We start from the raw sequence: 8,123 nt of genomic DNA on the forward strand, positions 1-8,123 counted from the left end.
ATTTATCTAGTATGTTTTCAACATTCATGTCTCTCAACACAAGGTTCAGGAAAGCACAACCACATTCTTCCTCCCACGCACAACGTAGATAAAAAAGGGTGGGTGAAGCGAACGGCTGGCCTGCTGCTGAATGTTTGTGTTGCATGATCAAAGTAGACTCTTGTTAGAGTTCATCTCTGCCTTCACTTCACTTTTAATACCAGATCATACACACTAAGAACTGGGACACAATAGTACTTGTCTTAATCAAGGGCAATAATGTAATTTCCCTGCCTCTGGGTCTAAATGTCACAGCTTTTCATTGATTTTGAATGTCACTCTTTGAGTAACACAGGAACACCTTACATGTGAAAGTGAAATATTCCTTTTCAACACCTCCCCACCCTTCTGTCTGTCTTCTCTCTCACACACACACAAGCACGGACGGACGCACGCACGCACGCACGCACGCACGCACGCACGCACGCTTGTTATGATCAATTGTGTCTCCAGTTATGTTTTTACAGAAAATTGGTTTTAGTACTTGACAGCACAAAGTGAATATAGTTTAGGCCACATAGGGTTCTGCATCGCTAGGAGACAATCATTTAAATTTAAAAATGTATGTTTGAGAATATTCAGCCTAAAAGGTTCTCTAATTCTTTTTTGGCCATACAGGGGATCTTTAGGGGGAGATAGCAGGTCAACAGTATATGCCACATAGAAGTGGTGTACATATCTGAATAATTTGAGATGCAGTTCAGCCACCACCAAGCCATGCCGTAATTTGGTATGTGATTGTCTTAGAGCTCACAACAGATCATGTTATACAGTGAGGTCAAATTTCAAAAAAATGGTCTCTCTACAATGAATGGCTAATATGGGGTCTAACATCATCACACGTGCTTTAAGTGATCAGTGATCCCATCTGTATTCATAAGAGTTTCAGCTTTCCAGTTATACCAGTCATGTATGCAATTCCAAGACTGTTTAGGGACCACAGCAGACAGAAACCATTTTAGAAAAAGCGAAAATAACACTGTATAGTTTTTGTCCAAAACTACATAAGATTAGAATACAATTGGTATGTCTGTAAAGAGGAGGCTCCTGGGTATTCATATAACCCATTTTCATTCAGATATCTTGATGTGAGAGTGCATATGGCCATGCCACTGTGTCTCTTGCCAAAATGTAGCTTAACTTTGGAGCGTTATTTAGCTTCCTTCCTGACATGCTGCAGTCTCTCAAAGACAGTAAAGACGGCCGAGGACGCCGATGTCTTAGTGGAATGGAGGAGGCTAAAGCAATGCTGCTCAAACAGGGGGATCCTTAAGATTTGGGGCCAAATTATGGGGGGTTTGGCAGTTATAACAGTTATCTTGCTGCTTCGTCAACCTCACTTGCACTCCAGATAAATCAGTGCAGGTCAGTCTTTAACGAGGGGCCTAATGCTAAAGTCTCCCTCCGAACACCATTAACCTGTCTGTATAAAAAGGACACAGAAAGGAGACCATCGATTGTGCTTTAATCTCTCACTTGCAACCTGCATTCTAGCAGTTGGCCTAATTGAATTGATAGGCTTCCCTTGGTTTTATTATTTATCTGGTTGTTAAAACACATGCTGTGCTTTCTCCACATGACTATGCTCAAATTAAATTTGCAGCAGGTCAGATAATATGTACTAGAATAAAAGCGACACCCTGAAAGTTACAGATCGACCTCCAATGTGTAAGTATTAACTAAACTATAGCAGATGGCAGTTTGCAAATCACCCTCACAACAAACTTTCCTTCAGTATCACTGTTTGCCATTGGCCCCTCACAGATAACACTGGATGGAAGCACGCTGCCATCAAATGGAAATGTGTGCTTTTTTCTTTTTTCTGCCCTCCTGGTGCCTGTTTGTGAGTCTGTCAACTCTAAGGCTGTGATCGTTTGGGCTTTTTTTCCCGCTCAAATGCAAAGCACAGCTTGCGAATGTTACAAGTAAGTGAGAGAGCAGGAAATCAAAGAACGCGAGCGGCATTAGGTCACTCTTGTTGCTATGCAACAGAACATTTTTGACAGCAAAGTGCAAAGTACCATCTAAATTAAAATGAGTTTGCTAACCTGAATTAAAGGAAAGGATTCTGAGGAAGAAAAGGACGGATGTTTTTGAGTGATCAGCTTGGTTCTTTATGGTGAAGTGGAATCAATTCTATTATATTATTACATATTTTCATATGTAATATCTACATGTACAAAGCATGGAGCACTAATCATAATCTGCTGCAAGAGCTGGATAATAACTATTTCGAAGGCTGTTATTTCATTGATGTGTGGAGCTCGGATCCCCCAAGCTCTAATATCAATGCGATCTCAGATTTTATCCTTGGAAAAATGGCTATGTTCATTTTTGTAGATGGGAAAAGTGTTTGCTGAATGTAAAAATGATAAAAACGTGCTTATCTACACAAAATGGGACAATCAGGATCACTCTGGTTTGTAGCACTAATGGGTATTATTATTCTCATTAGCTAAAGTATGTAGCATGGCTTTGTCATAGGATTTCATACCACTCAGTGTTACAAGACTAGGCAGGCTCTGTTCTGAGGGTCTGGGGGTTGCTCTGAATAATGATGGGATGCCAGATGGTCTCTGTTAGGCAGGCTTTCTCCTGTGGATCTGGATACTGCCCTGTACAACATCATCAGCCTGTCACAACAAACTAATAGACAGGGAAATAAGACGGGCAAAAAATAATAAACTGTATGGTGTGTAGCTTTTTTGCTCTCCGCTGAGCTCTGTGGGTGGACCTCACTGGTGCTGCATTAGAGGTGTGCAGGTGAGCCCCTCTGTGTTCTATCCCCCACAACCTTACAGTCTACCATATCTCACACACATACCTGTAGAGTTAGCATAGTTTGGACCATAGTCGTTTAAGCAATAGCTCACTACAGGCCTTGGTATATGGTCATTATATCACAGTTAAGGGCCGTGGTTCTCCCCGACGCGAAGTGGAGGGTCGACAAGCCCTTAACTGTGATATAATGACCATATATCACGGTCTGAAGTGAGCTATTGCTTTTATAAAACAGTTACGAAGTGTGGCAATATGAAAGAAAAATACACACTCCAATTTAAATAGTTTTTATTATTAAATAATGATGTTCAAAATAAAATAGTCCCTCCGTTGCCTTCTGCACCAAACATAGTGCGGTGGTTGCTATGCAACAACACTAACAGCTAGCGAACATATTAGACAGACAACGTTGATCGATTATTTGGCTATTTATTTACATTAATTTTTATGTTGCCGTTTATTGTGCACCCACTGAAAAACTGTCCAGCATCAGTAGAATGGCTTACAAAGTTACTTGTACTAGGCTGAGGTTGTACTAGGCTGTTGCTGTTTTTTCCATTTGGTCTACCTGCTCTTCACGTAGCTCTGCATGTCGTCTTTTAGGGGCTTTTTTCTCTGGAGATAGGCACTGATCAATCCACTCCTCCAGAGTAAAGCTTTGTAAGTTTGTTTCTTAACGGACGTAATTTAACAGCTATAATGGTTGTAGCTTTTTCTCAGACACGGAGGGATACTGACTTGTTGTGAAAAGTAACTACAATTCTACCCGTGATATACGCTCATTATAGCATGGCTAAGAACCAATCAGATTGCTTGATTTGACATGTCCGTTTTATAAACTGACTTAAATAATCAAAAGCTTGTACAGTTGTACAATGGGCTAACATGACCAGTATCAATGAGTTTGCCTGTAAATACATTTCAACAATTCATTTGCTTTCACTTTTATGGCACGTCAAATATCCAGAGGTGAGCCTTTTGACAACTTCACATTTACTTGCAGTGCAGGCACCATGGAATGAGGTTAGAATGGACATTGAATGGTTTGCCGTGGTATTTTGACAGAAAATGGCGCTCGGCATTGTACATTGAATATAGAAACTAGGGGCGATCCGATCTCCAAGATCGGTATCGTGGCTTATCAAGGCATTTTTTAACTGATCGGTATCAGCAATATTGAGTTAACGAGCTTGATCCAATCCTTTGTTTTACAGGTTTTTTCAAATCAAATTAAAAACATTAAGGAACAGCATGGATGCAGTCAACTTGTTTTCCCATGCAGAGCTTTTCAATTGTCAAAATGGCCGCTGCTCTGTCCATCCTGCTACGTTGATTTGAAGGGAATGTGCGTTCTATCTCTCATTCTATTTCAATGGCATGCATTAAGTAGGTGGGTCTCTGTTACGACCCGGCTCGTGAAGGGAAAAGGGAGTAACATAAAACCAGATGGTGGTGGTTAACAAAGATGTTTATTAATAATATTTGGAACAATTGACAATTTAGTTTTAGAAAAGAATAGAACAAAAGGAGGGCTCTTAACATGAGAGCAATAAGGCATCACAGCCAAAATAACGAAAATAAACCACAACCTAAACACCTCTAAAAGAATCTCTGGGTGAAAACTTGATACATACAAAACACATGAACGCAAAACAGCGCCAGAGCACCTAGCGTGCCTAACAAAAAACTCTGAAACAGCTTGCTCAACAAACTGACGAGCCAAAGATAATACTAGTCCAAGATACAGAATACAATAGGCAATATGCAATATGCTAGAATCTCAGAACCACACACGAGTGTACATAGGTTGCTGACAACACCGGCCTCGAGCTGGCCAGGCAGTTGTAGTTTCTGGTCCCGATGGTGCGCCTCAGATTGGAGAGCCGGAACAGGTTTATTCCGGGTATTATGTCCCTGTTTTCGCCAGGTGGGAGGATATGAGCAGTGCTGCAGCCAATCAGGGGCCAGAGACCACACATCCTAATGACCATACACAATAGAAAACAACAATGCCGGCATATACAGAATACCCCCGAAGATTAATCAGGCAGACGGCAAATCTGATTTGATTGTCTGTTATCTAATGTACTGTTTTAAGGCCAGGGGTAGCCTGTTAATCAGACGCATTTGCCATTCAATTAAACTTTATTAATTTAGCTTGACATTGTGTTTATGTAAGCTGATAGCTGTTGGTTATTGGTGGTTAACCAATCAGTAGCAAGTTGCATATGTGTCCTGCTGACCTTTTCAACACAGAGGCTGCAGTAGTGGTTACTTTGATGTGTACACCAATTGAAGAGTTGTTATTGATGTTAGTTGGTATACAATACCTGTAGAGCCATATCAATCTCTGTCCCCATTCTTAATCTTGCCGACAAAGCTCTCATCTGTAAACTGTTACTCTAATGGGCACTACACTCGACCTATTTGAATCACCGCCCACATCTCTGATTCATTAGGCCAGGACATTGTTTGCTTGACCAAAACTGTGTATTTTTTATACCCATATGCACTTTGTAGCAATTGGCATACTCACACAGTCTGCTCTCAGAAAAGGATTGTTCAAACATCCGCTCCATGAGCATGCTTCAGTGCCACCACTCCTGATAAAAATTCATCAAGGGGCAAACAGTCAAGTGCAGGGCAGATGATAGGAAAAGCTCATAAGGTTTGTTGCCCCTAGCTGCCACCAATCTGTCCTAGCTCCAGGACGAACTGCTGAAGAGGGTCAGAGATGAAAAGGCCACAGCAGAATAATACACCCACATATGGCTTGGGTGCTGAGGGAAAGATATCTCTCCCAGAGGTTCCAAAGCATGGCTCAGATAACTGCCTCTTATGAGAGAGGAAGGCGGAGGAAGCAGCAGGTAGCTGTACAGAAGAAAGTGACTGACATGTGCTTTGGCAGTTTGGAAATCTCCAAAATTTGTCATCTAGGGAACCCATGATTCACTTCCAACCATGAACTCTGTCGATCAAAAAGATGTAAAAAGGTATCATTTCAGTCGAGGATTAATCAGTGTAAACAGATGATAAACATTATCAACAGATGACTAATTATGTTGAATAATGTAATCACCAAGGAAATAATGATCTATTTATTCAGCAAGGGACTAAATCCGATGTCGTTAGCCAATCACCCTACAACACACACACACACACACACACACACACGTCTCATGTCATATAAAATGAGAGACCATTAATTGTTAGAATCGTTGTAGGGTAAGTCCTTTCTTGAGGTTTTTGCTCACAGGAATCTATCATTTTGAACTTGACGTTACAATTAAATCCCAAATCTAGAGTTTCATAAGCTCTTGCTGTGACACCAACTAAAGCTGCGATCATCTGAAATTTAAGGTGACAGCAACACAACAAGTTTGTACACAGTCAAATTACCAAATGCTGTAACTATCACAGTAATTTCACTAGACCAGCAGGTGATGGCAAAAATCATGTCACTTTGTCCAAAATGTAATGCCTTAAAAAAATAGTAATTTATAGTGTAATCATTAATCATCATAGGTGCCCCCTTGACATGCGTCAATGCTACTGTATATACAATTCTAATTCAAATACCATTTAAGAATGCATTACTTAATGAGCAGATTGATAGTCCAGTGTTGATCATATATAATGTTTTGTTCTTGTTGCATGGTGATGGCCCTTGAGGCTAATTCATGGTCTAAATATCAGACTAATTAAACATTATGTAAGTGAATGTACAAGGAATGAATGTTGAGATCTTTTGAACAATCCATTTTCTTAATATAATACAATTAGAGGTTAACATGAGTTTAACATAGCATAACACAAATTTGATGTTGTACAAAGTATGTATATGATGAATATGATGTACTGCATTTTGGACTCCAGGAAGTTGGTGCCATTGGGGATCATTTTAAACACACATCATAAACATGACCTACAACTGTAATATACGGTCACAGGTCAGTTGTGGTTTTGTTCTAACATAAGTTGTTTTTAATTGAAATATTTACACATTTTTAAACTACTATTATTAGTCAACTTGAGTTTGTAGTAAATAGTATTCTATTTTTCAATATTAATCATAATGATTTAATATTATAAGTAAATGCAATGTAAAGTATTATTATTTTCTGCTGCCTATCTGGGTCCAGGTCATGAGCGCAGCAGGCTAGTCCTTCTCCCTAGCCCCGTCCTCTAGCTCCTCCTGTGAAATCCCAACGTGTTCCCAGGCCAGAAAGAATATAATCCCTCCAGTTTGTTCTGGGTCTACCCTGGGGTTTATTCCCAGTTGGACATGCCTGAAATAGGAAGACTTCCAGTAGGCACCACGATATGCGTCATCTGTCAGCAGCCAGCGGTTCAATTCGGAGCTCCATCTGGATGTCTAAGCTCCTCACCTTGTCCCTGAGGGTAAGCCCTAGACACCCCGCGAAGGAAACTTATTTTGGCTATTTTGGGTTGGAACTTATCAACTGGTACAGCAACAGTCTCAATGTCAGGCTTAGTCTTGGAATCTGGGTGTATATGATATGAACATTTTGTTCTAGGACCTAATTTAACAGTAGTTTACTCTGTTTTATTTGCATTCCCCAGACTTAGAACACCATGCACTCTCCAGTGTGTAGGCAGTTATGCAGGGGACAAGTCAATAAAAAAAGACAATGGATTACATTTGCTTAACTCAAAGTTTAGGCAAAGCCTTCTTATTTAAATTTTAACTCGAGACAAGATTCAGTTGCAACTTAACCTCGAAAATAACATTGCTGCAATCCTAACAGCCCTAAGTGTAGAAGCTGACAGAGTTGGCCAAGTTACAATGCCTTGTTTTCACTGAGGCTTCATGCTCAAAAAACCAGTGAGTCAGGAAATATCCCACAACTGCTGTTGATGTGCGAGGATCTTGAATAAGTAAACAGCAGGAGGAGGTGACTTCTGGTCTGTTTAACAGTTACCACGTTTCTCAACAATGTTAAAGCAGCCCACTTCACATCTTATTAATTCCACAATTAGTTCCTGAATTTACGCTGTCATGTCAGTTACTTCACACATCTCGGGCAGGTCAGATCCAATCTCAAAAAGTGTAAATGCATCCAAGAAGCATTCAAGACTAACTGAAAACCTAAATACATTCGAGCTAGATGTTGAAAAGCTGTAAAAGCATAATACATAATACATAATATACTGTTAATGAAGAGTAAAGCAGGTGCACCTAAACACAGAGGACTTTAAGAAACAGGAACAAGAAAAAAACTTTCTATTTAAAGTTTGTGCAGGCAAGGCAAACCTGATTAGAAAATAACAAAAACAAGGAT

Source organism: Cottoperca gobio, chromosome 12, assembly GCF_900634415.1.
Source record: "Cottoperca gobio chromosome 12, fCotGob3.1, whole genome shotgun sequence".
Lineage (NCBI taxonomy): Eukaryota > Metazoa > Chordata > Actinopteri > Perciformes > Bovichtidae > Cottoperca > Cottoperca gobio.